Source organism: Pseudopodoces humilis, chromosome 14 (genome assembly GCF_049639895.1).
Source record: "Pseudopodoces humilis isolate 2021_Gansu_Grassland_sample_001 chromosome 14, ASM4963989v1, whole genome shotgun sequence".
Classification (NCBI taxonomy): Eukaryota; Metazoa; Chordata; class Aves; order Passeriformes; family Paridae; genus Pseudopodoces; species Pseudopodoces humilis.
In genome coordinates, this window is record NC_142213.1 from 12,910,903 (window position 1) to 12,926,390 (window position 15,488).

Genomic DNA, 15,488 nt, shown 5'->3' on the forward strand with positions numbered 1-15,488 from the left:
GTTTTAAACCCTTTGCCATGGTAGTTTATGTCCACATTAGTAATGTGCAACAGTCCTTTATATCTGGAGACATTTTTTGTATATTTCTTCTGTTGCAATTGCTCATTTGCTGAGTTTCCTCCATGAGTTGTGCAGCTTTTCAGTTGTAACTGGTTTAGTAATCTTTCTTCTCAAAGGCCCAATACTTCAGCCTTGCCAATCAGGAGGAGAGCCTCTTGGCTGTGCTAACTCAGTTTGTGCTTTCTCCTTGTGTATCGACTTCCTGTCATCTCTGAGATTAACTTAAAATAATCCTTGCCTTTAGTAGCCCTTTCCAGTTTTCTCCACTACCTTTGTAGGTTGTTCATGCTGTGCTTTTCCTTTTCTAGCTTAATTTTTTTTCTTGTTGAGAAGAACCCTGTTGATATTCAGTATTAGGATCTCTGCTGGAAACCAGTAATACATTCATTCTCGCTGAAGTATTGGCTCCCCACATCTCTGACTGGTTCCTCAGGAAAGGATGGAGACAGATACTGATATCTCTAGTTGCTCTCTTGAGGAGCCTACCATTTTGCAAAACACTTAAATTGAAAGTGTGTCCATGGAGTGGAAAACAACAAGGTGCTTCATGATTTTTAAGTTAAGGCACTTAAGCATAAGCTTGCCAGCTCTGTATGCCTTCAGCTAGATAACAGAAGTACAAGAGTTGTTTTATATTTAAGCCAGCAGAGGAAAGTGGCCTTTTGAAAAGTGGAACATTCCTTTAGGAGGAATCACAAGCAATGGTCAACTGCTGTTAAGGTGAATGGCAAAAGTATGTTCATGAAGGCAGATGTGGAGCTTTGTTCTGTGTTTTCATATAAGCCCAAGTGAGCAAGTTTGTTTCTTTGACTAATAAGTTGCTTTAGTAAATATTGTTGAACCTGACTGGCATACTGCTATGTTGTGAAGCACAGTAGCAAAAAACTTGGAAGGAGTTGCTCTACATTGTAGAGTTATAAAATAGCTGCGGTTGGGTTTCTGTGTCTGGTTTGCCAAGGAGGTAAACTGTAGCAGTGTCTTTGGCTGGTGTGGTTTACTTTATTATCCATACTGGATGGGACAGTGACTCTTCCCTCTCCCAGTTATGCATGGCAAAAGAGCCCAGGAGAATTATCCTATTGGTAGCTCATTAAATAAGTATCCATCCAGGCTTGTGACTGAGCATGAAGTTTCTCATGGTTCAGAGTTAAATGTTACAAGGGAATAAAATTCTTCCCACTAAATGATAGCGAAAACACAGTAGGAGGTATTTTGTTCAGGGAATACAGGTTATTGTCCTACCCTTGTCCAGAAGGCTACATACATCAAGCAGAAGATGTCTTCCTTACATTCCAGCTAAATCGATGTTATTTCTTCCAGAATACTGCTGCTTCCGTTTCTAGAGATAAAAAAAACATAGCTCACTGTCAGGAGATAATTCTTTCTCTTGGGCTTTCTGTCCTTGACCAGTAGAAGTTTTTATTTTTCTTAGACAAGGAAGTCTTTCTTTATCCCTGGAAGATTAAATTGTCTTGCTAGTAGATCTGCCTTACTGAAGAAATGGAGGAGGAAAAGCAGATAGGGAAGAAATAGAAAAAAAAATAATTTCAACGTATCTTTATAGTCTCCTATTGTTAGGATGTCAATTACTACCATATATCACCTACACAGCAAACTTGTCATAGCTTGGGGTATCTTTTTTTTTTTTTCTCTCCACCTAGAAAATGCATCAGTTATCCATAAAAAATCTTTTTTATTGCTGGACTCATCATTTAAAGTTGCTTTAAAGATGCTCAGAGGGATTTACTTTTTTAATGTCCTATTCAAAAGGATGAATGTTAAAAGATCATAGTTTTTTAAATTCCAGTTGTGCATTCTGTGGGAATAATTGAAGAAACTGATGCTCTTTTCAGCTTTTTGAGTTGGCACAGGTCTTGTTTCAAGTGCTGATGCTTCACACAAGAGTGGTCAAGCACGGTAAATTCGGCGGTGTATCTGTAACTGGGGGCTGTGATTTAACTGCAGTCCTCCTTTTGATGAGTGCAGAGTGCTTTAGTTACTGTAAACACAGATTCTCCAAAACAGTGTTTAGGAGAAGGAAGAAGCTTTAGGAGCTGGGAAAGCCCCAGATTTCCTGTGCAATGGGTCAAAGGGGAGCCAGCCCAGCCATGCCTGGCCTGGATGGGGTCGGTGTTCCCGCAGCGGCGCCGTGTCCGCGGCTGTGTGCGGTGTTCTCCTTGTGGGCAGATCTTAGCAGTGGGCTTTGCCTCCATAGCAGCCAGACACCCAGAGCAGCAGGAAAGGCAACCACTTATTCACAAAATGCATCAACTTGCAGACCTTAGATACAGATCTTCCCTTTCCTCGGTGCTGTGGGAACAAGAACTGACCTGTGCTCCTTGGAACCCAGATATTCCTCCCACCCTTGGAAGGAGGTACAGGTCATCACTACACCCTGGCAGTGCTCGTGTGACCCTCTGAGAGCAGCTCCTGTCCTGAATGTGCTTTACTTTTGAGCTTCAGCATTGACTGTGGCCAGGAAAAGTTTGTCAGGAGGGCTCCCAGCTCTCCCTGGGGACAGAGGGAGGATAATGAAAGCAGCTGAAAGGTGAGAGGGGTCTGATAGTTCAGCTCTCTCCCTTGGTCAAGTTCTCCCTCCTTGATCTACCTAGTCCCTTATGTACAGTCAGTCCTCTATTCCTTTCAATTAGAGCTCCATCCTACTTTTCTGTCCCTTCCAGTTTGTGGATTTTAATCCTCTCTCAAGTATTGTATTGTATTACTTGTATTTCTTCTTTGCTTTCATGACTCAGGACTTTCTTTTCCTCATCTCCTTCATGCTATGTCATTTCTTGTGACTGGAACAGTGTCCTCCTTTTCTGAAAGGAAACATCAGTCCAGCAGGAGGATTAAAGGAGATTTTAAAATAAATTCATAGGGAGTCTCAAAAACTGGAAGAAAATGGCAGCAAGTTTCAATTCAAGTGAGCTTTATTTCTGTATAGTATAATATAATTCATAATGTTATCAGTATCTATAAAAGCATAAAGAAAAGGCAGCAGTAGGGTTAAAAAAAAATCAAAAGCCCTATAAAAGATATAAAATTAAATTTCAAAATACTGTAGAAGAGGAGGAGGGGCCAGAACCCCAATAGCAGGCTGTTTGGAAAACACCTTTGAAAAGATCTAAAACAAAGCCAAAAGATGGAAGAAGCTCCCCCAAACCAGCAAAAGAGAAACCCACCGAGGCCATTTTAAGTGAATTGGTTAGGAGCTGAAAAGGAAGGGAAGGTTAAGCAATTTTTGTTTATGTTGTACACAGAAAGAAGAAATAACCACAAACTTTCCTCTGGGTAAAGGGGATCAGAGAAACACTGACAGCAGAATTTGATTATATTGCTCAGGCAGTGTTTAAAAATGCACAAACAATCTCTCAGCTTTCTCTTCAAACTTCCTTTCTGTCTTTAAATAACCAAAAACCACCAACCACCACAAAATATAAATCTCAATAATGAGCCATCAAAATTACAGATTCTTCTTTAAACTTACTTTTAGGGGTTAGTTCACAATTTCTCTTCCGCTGTAATGAACATGATTAAAAACATAATATTTCCTTCTATACCACATTGAAAAGTAAACAATTCAATGTAGAACTATAATTACAAAATGTTGCATGCTCTACTTTCATTTAACACTGCATTTCATACCAGCTACAGCTGCTATTACCAGGAAAAGATTTGTATAACCTCTGTCAAATTTCCAACAAATGGAACTTTTTCTGCCACCAATGTGGACCTACAACTTGTGGCATGGTCCCATGACCTTTGCTTTAAATAAAAGCAGAACTGAATGAGATTTTGATAGGAGTACACCAACAAAATAATGATGAGTTGCATCAAAAGACACACCACATTTAGTTTATTTGTCATAAGCATGGTTATAATCATCTTGCCCCTAAGACTATTTTCAGGTTGTAGGAATCTGCCTAAATTCTGACTTATATAGTAACTTTATTTATTTATTTATTGTGGCAAATGATGATTTCCATCTGGTCTCGTGTGTAGCAGTCGCTGCTTGACTGCATATTACAGCTGTTACCTTAAATGTTCTGCCTTGTGCCCATGCAGCGTTAGGCACTGGTACATTGGGAACAAGGAATGCTTCTTCCAGTTACACAGCTGAGCAAGTAAGGAAATGGGTGAATCTTCCCTGATCCTGCAAGAGAAAAGTTGCTGTTTCCCTGCTCTCAGTTAGCTAAATTGTTTTGTATCCAGGACAGATTTGATTTGGGAAGTGATGATGAAATCTCAGACAAAACAATGTTTTTTAATTTATTGATGTGTCAGGTTGTTCCCACGTGAGAATTGTTACTTCTGCTTGGGCCTGCTTTTCTCTTTTGCTGGTAGAATGTTAGGTGTGTGGGGCTAGTGTACATTACTAGTGTTAGGGCATTCAGGACTTCTTTCCTTATCAAATAAGCAAATTCTAGGTTTGTTTTTTCAAACCTCAGATAATTAATTTTGCTGTTGTGTTTCCACAATGTCATCTTAGTAGGTTGATTGGTTTGATTTGATTTGAGTTAGTTCTAAATGTTGCTCTGCAGAAACAGGGAAATTGAAGATCTCTATCCCAGGCTAGAGGAGTAAAGACCAAGCTGTGTGACCATTCCCTGGGTGTGTCAGATCTGTGTGTAAACTCCAGAGACCCCTGATGGGATGCTCAGCTCTTATGTGATACCACTTGCAAATGCTGCTAACTGCCCTTGCAGAATTCACTTAAGCATAATAAGGTACATATTGGATAAGGATAAAACCAGCTCAGCTTTGTTATGTGACTTGCATGCCTGGTAACAAATAGAAGGAAGGCACACACCTTCATGAACAGAGAAATTTAATATAGTCTCTTCCTGGAGTTGCACCGGTGGGACTGAAAGTTTATTTCAGCATTCCAAGGGCAATAAAAATCTAAATTTAAACTCAAAATGTACTCAAAAGAGTATTCAGAGGCTATGTTCTGTTCAAACTTTGTTTAGGTCATAACTGCTTATGTAAAGTTAGTTTATACCAGCTAGTTATGCTTTCTGGTTTTGAGCAGTACGTCTGTAACTAGGAAAGGCAGAGCAAGTGGAGGGGATGCATCTCAAAGCTCAGCTCTGCATTACTATTGCATTTAATTCAGCTCTTTACTGCTTAGTGCAGAGCTGTGAGGAGAGATTTGTAGCACTTAACCTCCCTTGTGCAGACACCTTTAAATCTATTCTGATCCATTCCAAACATTACACATCTCAGATATTTGGGTTTTAAGGGAAATATGAAAGGCAGAGGTGAAGAAGATGCTGGGTGAGGGTTTGCTGTAGCAGGTAAATGTTAGTTATACACACAGACTGAGTGTGAACAGGAACCAGGTCCCAGCCAGTGGACCCTCAGTTCAGAGTTTCACTGGTCCATTGTGTCTCGTGAAATCTGCCAGCCTGACTTAGCAGAACTGAACGTTTCAACTTTTCTTGGAGCAGATATTGATGGGAGTGGCCATGAGATGTGAAAAGTGCTGTCTCTCTGGCTTCTGTGAGAGAAAACTGCAAATTATTAAGCATCTAAAATACTGTTTGGGGGAAATAATTAAAGTTACCAGCCATATTTATTTATTTAGTTTGTTCATTCTTTGAAATAGTTCTGCTATGGGAAGCATGCCCAATATTTAAGATATTTGATATCACAACAGAGATTGAAGAAGACTAATTTACATAAAAATACCACTTATTATTCAGGAAAGGTCAAAAAAGTTTCAATATGTTGGAAGACTAATATGCGTAAGATGTAATCTCCAAAACTGACAGTCTCTAAAACTGCAAATAAGTACACAAAAAACCCAGCTGAAGAAAAATCCTTGCATTTTATAAACAATAAGATATATTTTAAAATAATCTTTTGATAGAGGTTTCCACTTCTTTTTGTTTCTTCTGCATCTTGCCAGTCCCTCTTTCCCATCATCCCATTTTAGGTACCCTCTGTCCATTTTACCTGCCTTCCCAGATGTACTTAGAAGTCCTTTCTTCTTTTGATATCTGTTTCACCATGACTACTGCATCCTTATCATTTCCTACACTTTTTGCATTCACTGGCATTCAGGCATTAACATTGCAAAATTTTTTTTTCCAGTCTCATAGTAGTTTCATTACAGCTATAGGGTCCAGTCTGTTCCTTTGTGAACTGAATTTCCCACTAGTCAAGTTTTCATTTGGTGAGTACACACTCAGGATTTCCTCTGATATCTGTTGTTGGAAATCCAGATTTCCAACTATCCGAGCCACAGCTGACTCGGCTTTCCTGAAAACAGCACATAATTTATTTTCTGTGATTATCTCACTTCACTCATACCAGATTTGTTTCCTTGTTCATTTTATTAAAGCATTTTTACAAGATTGTTTGTCTTCACTAAAATGGCTTTCCAGCCACGAGCAAATGTTAGGTATTCCTAAAATGTATGCATGCATGTTTCTACAGTACTTGCCACCATGATCTTAAATATTTACTACTCAGTAGAACTGTTACTTTTAGCTGTGGATGTGCAGAGCCTTTTGTTGCTGGCTGGGATTGTGTTCAGACTGGACAAACATCTAGGTGTTTCTCATTCTTCCCAACTTTATTCAGGCATTTATGAGGAAAAAAAAGATATTTTAATTTCTCTTAGTTTCTTTTACATGTGTTTTTTTTTCTTTTTTTTGGCTTTAATCTTAATAGTCTGAGAATTCTGGAAAATACAAATTTTCAAAGCAGATGAAACATCAGTTGCAGCCTTAGAGGCTTCTCTGGGACAGAGCTGTTTCCTCTAACTCACTGAAGACGTTGCTTCAGGGAGCAAAAAATATATTTGTTCTCCATGGCACTTCATTATTTGGCTTCCTTGAAAGATCCATTTCAGGAGCTGGTTGCTTCTGACAGCAAGAGCAGTTGCTGCAGTCCAGATGAAGGATCTGAGTGTGGTTCTAGAATATGTGACACAAACATCAGCATGGATAACACTGCTGTTAGATGGTAAACAACTTCACTCATTTGCATGCTGTACTGATAATTTGAGGCTGTTGGTATTTAATCAAATACACATTTATTTTTAGCATGGCTTGCAAGGATTTGCAAGAAATCCAAATGTTTTGGTTTCTTCATATTTATTGTGTAGTCTTTATATTGTGTGTTCTTCACCATAATCTCACTGATTTATTTTTACTCACAGGACCAGCAGTGGCAGCTCCCTATCTTTTTAGATTTATTGCACAAGAGTGAACACAAACAAGAGAATTGTACAAATGTAGCCATGTGCCCAAGAATGGCACAGATTGGCAAAGGCCTGGGTAGGCATTCTGCCAGCCACATGCACATTTTACTGAGACTTCATAACACCTTTTGGTTTTGTGTGAACGTGGTGTGGTGCTACCTACGCAGTCCCAAGGAGAGGTATAGGGAAGATGTAGTTATTACTTGCCATTAAAAATAGCAGAGGTCCTAGAAAAATAAACAAATTCAGCTTTAGTATCTTCCCCCTTCTCTTAAATAATGTTATAGTAATTGAATTTTAATATGTAAGTTCTTTGTAGGTCATTAGTGGTATAATGCTGCACATATGTGCCTCTTCAGAAAACAATTCAGTCCATAATCTCATAATGTTGATACTACCTGGCAGTTTTATTTGAACTTAATTTCTTTTTCGCCTAATGCTGTTACCCCAAGAGTTATGAGACAGGCATCAGCTGACAGCACCAGGGGAAGGATAGGTATTGACGATAGCATAAAAGCAAGAGGGGAGGAAAAAGAATAGCTATTGTAGCATTTATCAGTATTCTATTAATAGTCTGCTCAGACACAACTGTGGAATAAAACAGACATTCATACTGCAATTTCTTGCAAAGGTTGAAGCTATTCATCTGCATGGTTACAAGGCAGAAGTCTAAAGCTTCCAGGTATTAAAGATGTTTCATTGTATTGTTATAATTGGAAGAAACACCTTTGCCTTGGGTGTAAATACTCTACCTCATTCCCTTTGAAAGGAATGCAGATACAGACAGCCATCCTTCCTAGAGTGCTTTTTAAAATAGTACCTTTACAGTTTAAAACAAAACTATAGCCAAATACTCCATGCAGGGAACAGGGCCAAGAGTCTTTTACTTTAGGGCTCAATTGACCATCCACAGAAGTGGATGGAAAGCCTCTTATTGTTTTCCATGTTTTTTTATTGTTTCAGTGAAGGAGAATGTTTTCACTGTGTGTACCCAGGTAGAGATAAGTTCCACAAGAGCTTATGTTCTTTTTTACTGTAGAAGAGAGTGGCGCAACAGGATGGGAGAAGTGCCCAGAGGCAGCTGGCAAGTCTGTGAGCTCAGAACCCCACTGGTACTGCTCTGGGAATGTCTCTGCTATCCACAGAGAGCTTTGTAAGTTGGATTCTGGGCAGCAGCTGTGCTCTTACCTGTGTTCTCTTCCTGTGCCCTCATGGAATGTACACATTTTGGGGTGGAACAGAACTCCCTATATGGGTCATGGGCTGGTTTCAGACCCTGTAACTCTATCCTGAGACACCTGCATTAAGAGCTCGGGAGCTGTCGAGTAGAGACACCTGACTCGGCCTCTGGAGGTGTCTCATTCTCTCTCCTTGATATTACAGAGTTTTTAGGGCAGCTGCTTTCTTAATTAGGCACCTTATCAATGTGGTCTGTTAGGGGAATGACATTGGGCTTTGAAAGTTATGAGGGCAAACTTGGGAAAACAAAGTAAGGGGGAATGAAACTAAAGAAAACCAACCAAATAAACCACACTAAAAAGCAAAAACCACACAGAAAAAAAATGGGTCAGGCACTTGTTGGTTTTGGCATTAGCCAACCCATGACCTGTTGCTACTTTTCTAGGGGGGGCATTACACTTAAAAACTGAAACACAGTTAACATTTTCTTTCAAGTTAATACCCTCAGATTTTGTCCAAGGTCTTACTATAAAGAACTCAATTCATCCTTTGTTATAATGTGATTGTTAAGCAAGGAGAAAGAATTACAGTGAACAATGCAGGTTGTCAAAGATGGAATTTCAAAAGGTCTAAAGTACTCCTCAAAATTGGTTCCAGTTACCCAACAGTTTCCCCAAGAAAAACGGAGAAATAATTAAAGAAAAATGTTTTTCATGTACTCAAATATTTTCATTTTTGTGTTAGTGAACTTAGTCTGGTTTAAGATGTGTAGAGAGGATTAAAAATTGCTCACCCCTGAACATTTTGAATTTCAAAAAATGAGCTATTATGTTAAAATTATTATTTTAAAGCCTGATTGAAATGCATTGAAAATGCATAGCATATTTTACTTATTTAGAGAAGCTATGTTTTCCTACAACTGTTTAAAGTAATGCATTTGTTCTTTTGGGAAATCCTGGATTCTGAAATTAAAACTGCCATTTGATTTTCAGTTGCAATATTTTATTGTTACAATTGTACAACAGAGGTAGTTAACTGGGATCCTTTATAAAACCTATTTAGTCAAAATATTAGGACACTGAAGTGAGTTCAGATCGCATTAGAGAGCGCTTGCCTTGTTCAAGATTCTTGGCAGAGAAAGGAAGAAGAAAAAAAGTAATTGTATGTCAGTATTCCCAGTTGTAAGATTTAGGTATAATTATTCTATGCATTTTACATCATGTGCTCTTCTCTAGTCAGTTGTGAGAGTTTAGGTTTTTCAAGCTGAGTGAGAAAATTTAAAGAAAGTACTGCTTTCAGGTGGAATGGTTTTCCATGCTTAAAATTATGAGTGATAATTGGACTGTGTTTCTAAGGACAAGGAGTATTTGGTGACTGTAATAATTACACTAATGTCTCCTTGATTTCGCTGTTCACACTAGCCAGCCCTTGAAAGGAAATATTTTGTGTGCACGTTTCTGTTGTCTGCCTTGTGTCAGAAAATGCATGTAAAATGCTACCCAGTCTGACACCTACTTTGTCTCCAGTGTTTTCCTTGTGTAAATGACTTCCCAGCTGCATGGAAATAGGAAAAATGTCTCCTGTTTCAAACAAAACTTTCAGCTTTCTGGAGGTTATTCTTGAAGTCAATGGGAGGGAACCTAACTGCACTTGTTTTATGTGAGATGAACCAGCTTGAGAAAGTCTGAAGATGAACTTAGCTCTCCTTAATTTTGGTGAAAGTTTCTGGCAAGCAAAATACATTGATGAAATGAAATTTACCCCTCCACCCCTGACTCATATAGGAGAGATTTTGCAATGCACTTGTTTTCATCCAGCTCTATGAACCTTGAGATTTCCACTGCCTCAAAGTTCTAAGAGGAAGCTTTAGTCACTTTGGTAGATGAAGTAAAAGGAGACACTTGAAATTATGAATGAGAAATTTAAAATTTAACATTTACAAGGTGAAAAAGAAACCCAGTTACAAGAGAGTAAGCTCTTTTGAATGCACTTTTGTATTGCAAGATTTTAGAAAAACTGTTCACTGAAGATTTTTTTTAACACAGAAGCATAAGAAGATAATTCACATTTTTGACATGCTTTACCTTTGCAAAGTTCCTGGGCTGTTGACAGGTACAACAAGACATGTGCTACACCTACATGCTATTAGTGCAGCAGGCTTTGAAAAATGTCTAATGCATTGGCATATCTGACAATTTAGGGTATTAGTTAACAGTAAGACTTTGTAAATAGAGTGAATTTTAGTTCCAACTGCTGACTTGAGCATTCAGTCAACATCTGCAGTACAGGGCTGAACAACAAATAATGTCATTTTATGCTATAGAGATGGAAGTTGGCGTTATACAGTGTGTATGGCTCAGCCTTAGAGCAATGGTAATTGCAATGTATTGAAGTTTTGCATTGTAATAAAAATAGAGACCATTAGTGGATACCATTTATGTCATTAGTATTTAGTGTCTGTGTGTTGCAGCTTTTTTAGTGCTCATAAAACTGTCCCTGCTTGCAGATATGTGACAGCACTGATATAAATTTAAATGTTTAGAAATCCATGAGACATAAAATATAGATAGTAAATAGGGGCATAACATTATAGACAGAACCTTAATTTGGCACACAAATGTTTATATATTTGCATGTCTTGTGCAGAAATTAGCATAATGGTGCTCACATTTATGCTACAAATGAACTTGATTAAGCAAAGAATAAGAAGTGAATTAAAACTGAGGCACATAATGCAGAAGCAGCAGAGGATTCTTTCAGGTTCCCAAAAGGGAATTTGTGATGTTGAAAGGTACATCCTCTACATACATCTGGTGGGATATTGATTTTTCTCTTTATAGACTTTTTACTAGTTACAGCACCTGTTCCCCTAACTAGTATTACAGTTGTTCTTAAGAAGTGATTATGTTAATTAAACAATAAAAAAGATAATAAGATTGTTAGGAACCCTAAGATAGAGATTGGTGGCACTGATTTAACAGCGGTGGGGCCAGCCAGCAGAGCAGGTCATATGGTATCTAGCCCAAATGAGCACTATCTTTTGGCCAAAGACTAGAGGCTGGTGTGAGGGCAGGGGAGGAACTGGCTGAGGAAAGACTTCTTTGGTCTTTGGGGGATGGGGAGGGAAGGAGTCCAGGAATAGAGCACAGGAGGATTTCCCTAAATTCCGAGTGTTACACATGAGACAAGTGTGCGAGTCACAGTTTGGGCTTCCCAGTATATGATTTTTGTTCAAGAAATTTGGCAGCTTGTTTGGCTTCCATGCAGCAGATCTCTGGGAAAGTTGCCTTCTTCCTTTGTTTTAAGGAATGTCACTTGGATTCTGCTGGCAATTACACTAACATCTTAAAGAGGTTCCCACCAAAGTTGATTTTCCTTAGGAAGTTGCCACCATGGCTGATTTTTTCTTTGAGAGACTTCTCTTTGTGCTTTCCTGACCCTGGTTTCTGCGTCAGTGACAGATTTGAAGCAAGAGATTCTGAGATTTGTCTTCTGCACACTCCATGCCCATTGTCCTCAGCTCTGACCTTTAGCTCCTGGAAACACCCTGCAGGTTTGTCACAGAGCTCTCAGGGGATTTGGAAATCAAATTATACAGCACTAAGGAAGAACACAGAAAGCTATAAAAACACTTCAGTCATTAAGAGCAGACTGACAGCAAGCGGTGTTAGAGTATGAATCCTTCCAATTAATTTTCCTTTCAGAGCACTTTTTGTAACATTTTTAATTCTAAGTTTGTATGAATTCTTTGGCAACATGTTGTGCCTTTCAAAAGGAAAGAAAAAAAACCCTTTGATAAACCTTCTGAGTCTCTTGACTAAACAATGATAGTGCCCTGATTTATTTGAATCCTCATACTTGGGAAAGGTGGTAGTGGGAATGTACATTTGCAAAAAGCTTGTGGCTTACATTAATGGTTGTTAAGGTTATAAAATGAGATGCTTTTCAGAAGCTCAAGTAATAAGCAGAAGCAAAACATAAGCTCTCTGTACAGTGAATATAAATAATTCTTTCTGTGGCTCCTAGTATTTCTTACAATCTAATTATGGAAAGTGTTAAACTGAAAATCATATTGCTCCTTTTAAAAACATATTTTTATCTGTTTATCCGTACAAAACAGACCAAAATGTAAATCTGTAAAATGTTTTCCATCTTCAAAGCAGCTATTTATATTAATTTAAATTCTAAAATCTTTTTGAAACTTTCATTTTTATTTCTGATTGTGGGATTCAATGTCACTTCTTAGCACATTGAATGCTGATGGCTTTGAACATACAGTATGGCATAGAGCGATAACTTGTGCCCACTACCCTGCTGAGAGACAATTCTAAAGGAAAAGTGATTTTTTTGCTGGAGTTTTGGCTGATTTTAGAATTAGGGGAAATATTAAAGAGCATAATAAAATAATTCAATTCCTCTACACACCACTAAATTGTTTTTTACCTTATTTATCCAGTTAACAGCAGAGGCTGCTTTCTGAAACTATTCTTTACTAGAATTGCTAAACTCACTAAGTTCTAAAGCAGGTGACAGGTAAGTTTTGCAGTAAAGAGTGTTCTTGACTGGGTCTGTACACACTTATCAAAAGCATATGTAAAGGGAGAAGAATATTGGAGTGATATGAGAGAAATGAGCTCCCTAAGATCTATTGTGTCATAAGGTAGAATGCAAAAGACTATTTGTATTTCTAGCAAAACCTGGGTGAACCTGAAAAAATGCCATACTTCAAGGTGATTCTACTGGCATGATTGGATTAACTGTAGTTACCATAAAACCTGATGCTAAATCTGAGTGCAACATATTCCTTTAAGCAGGACAAGTAAATGCAATGTTTTGAATTGGAAACAAATGTTGAATTGGTGATACTTGAAAGTACCAGTAAGACTGTGCACAGCATATTTTCTTGATAACTTGTTTTCCTGTATTTTCTAACACCTATTTTTTTAAGTTCACTCTTGTTCTGACTGCTGGATGATACGTGGTATATCCCTGCTCTCCTGTGCTTCTGTCTTGCAGGTAGACAGTGTATCCCGAATTCTTACAGGACACTCAGCTTTATCAGATTACCCAAATTACTACAGGTCACAGCTGAGATGCATTAGAGGAATTTAATAGAAAAGCTCACCCAATATAGGCTCTACTGTTCTTACCGCTTCTTATTGCTTTCATAAGAAGTGAGGGAGATTACTGAAAGACTTATTTATAAAATATCCAGTGCAATGCAGCAACACTCCAGGTTTATACTGAACTAGGTGTTGAACCTGAATGAATGTGGGCATCTGCTGCAGTGCAGATTACAGGTCACTGTGTGACCTCACACATGTAGGTTGGCCTCATCCTCCTTTGTTTAATCCATCTACAAAATTGAGAAAAACAAGGACCTCCATGAAGAAACAGGTATGCATCAGGGCACAACTGCCCCGGGTAAATAAATTACAAAGAAGGCAGAGGCTCAGCTGAAGGAATAATAATGAGGAAATAGAAGTCTCTTTGTCTCCTACACACATTTGCCATTAACTTAGTGCTGTGCTGTGTTTACATTTATTGGGCGTGTTTAGTCTCACTGGGCTTCCAGCAGAACAGATCTGGGGTCATCGTCTTTCCCTGTAATTCAGTGCATGAGAAGCACTGTGTGGTTAGGTTTATTGGAGGGAACAGAGGCACAGGCTTTAGTGACTTGTGAATGAATCAATAAAGCATGTTCCTGTAGGTTTCTGAATTGTCTCTTTCATTAAGAATGGAATTGGACAGCAGAAGATTGATTTCTGTGGCAAATCAGAGGTGTTCTTTTAGACCTTAGTTTAAACTGTGGGTTTTTGAAGTCAAAAAGCTCCATCAAAAATATTATACAGGATTTAAACTGCAAAAAGGATCATAAATAGCTTAAATATCCTTTTTCAGAAGATTTTTTTGAACTCAGAATTACATGAGACCTGTTCTTTAGCAATGCCCAGAGCTGACTAACTGAGGGGCAAACTGCTAAGCTCCTACAGCTGAGGATCATGGCTTACAGAGTACTGAACATGGTGTTGGTTAAAAGACATTTGGAAGGGCAAAAATGCACAAAGAATTGTTGCTGCTAAGGTTTTAACTGAGAATCATGTAGCTTACAGCAGCTCCTGGCAATGAAGTGTGCTGTGTGATGATTATACAGGTATGGAACAGTCTTAAGTTTTGACAGAGAGCTGTTTGATTTTGCTTGTTTTTGCAGCATCACCACATGGCTGTGAAATTCTGAAGAAACTTACCTTTACGGATGTGGTTTTTCTAAAAAAATTTATCCTGTATGGCACATCCAGGCTTACTTGAGTATGGTAGTGCACCTTGAGAGTGTTGTTTTAGGACAGTGTAATTTGCTTGTAGGTAACACAGTGTTCATCTTGGGGCCAGGACTTTAGGTACACATATGTGCCTTTATAGCATCCTGAATCAGTTTTATGGACAGACAAGGGCAGTGCTGCATATGCATTTCCTAATTTTTTAATAGGCTCATCAAGTCAAAATTTGTATTTCCAAATCCTCAGGGAAATGGAGAAACATGGATGAGCCACAGTGCTGAGTCTGTACAAAAATTAGCTGAATCTAAATCAAGAGCAGCATCAACTGTAATACTTAGAAGCACAGAGCTTTATTAGGAACTGATAATTTGCCAGGCATTGCTTTCCACATAGGCAATACTGTAAGATGTTGGCTATCAATAAGTTGCTACGTATTCCAAAACAAGTTTAAACCAAATAATTTATCACAAGATATGTCACCTGTTACATTGACTTAGCTTTAAGCTTGCATGTGCATACCTGCAGAGGATAATGGTGTTTTCCAGTCATTCTCTCGAGAGGCAGTTACATTAATTTTCTAGTAATTGCTATCTATATAAGAATTACATGTTACCTACATGTAGAAGGTTTATGAATTATTCATTGTTTGGTGCAAACCTGAATCATGATTCTTTCCTGTTTTCCCTCGCTGGGGACTTGTGTAGACATCCTCCCCAGCTGACTGAAGAAGCATGTTTATACCTGAAGGATGCCCAAAAATG

General features: G+C 38.4%; 1 protein-coding gene across 1 annotated transcript in view; it reads left to right on the forward strand.

Moving 5' to 3' along the window:
- LOC148183156 (uncharacterized) overlaps nt 1-15,488 on the forward strand; it is a 30,135-nt gene that overhangs the window by 5,771 nt on the left and 8,876 nt on the right. The window lies entirely within an intron of this gene.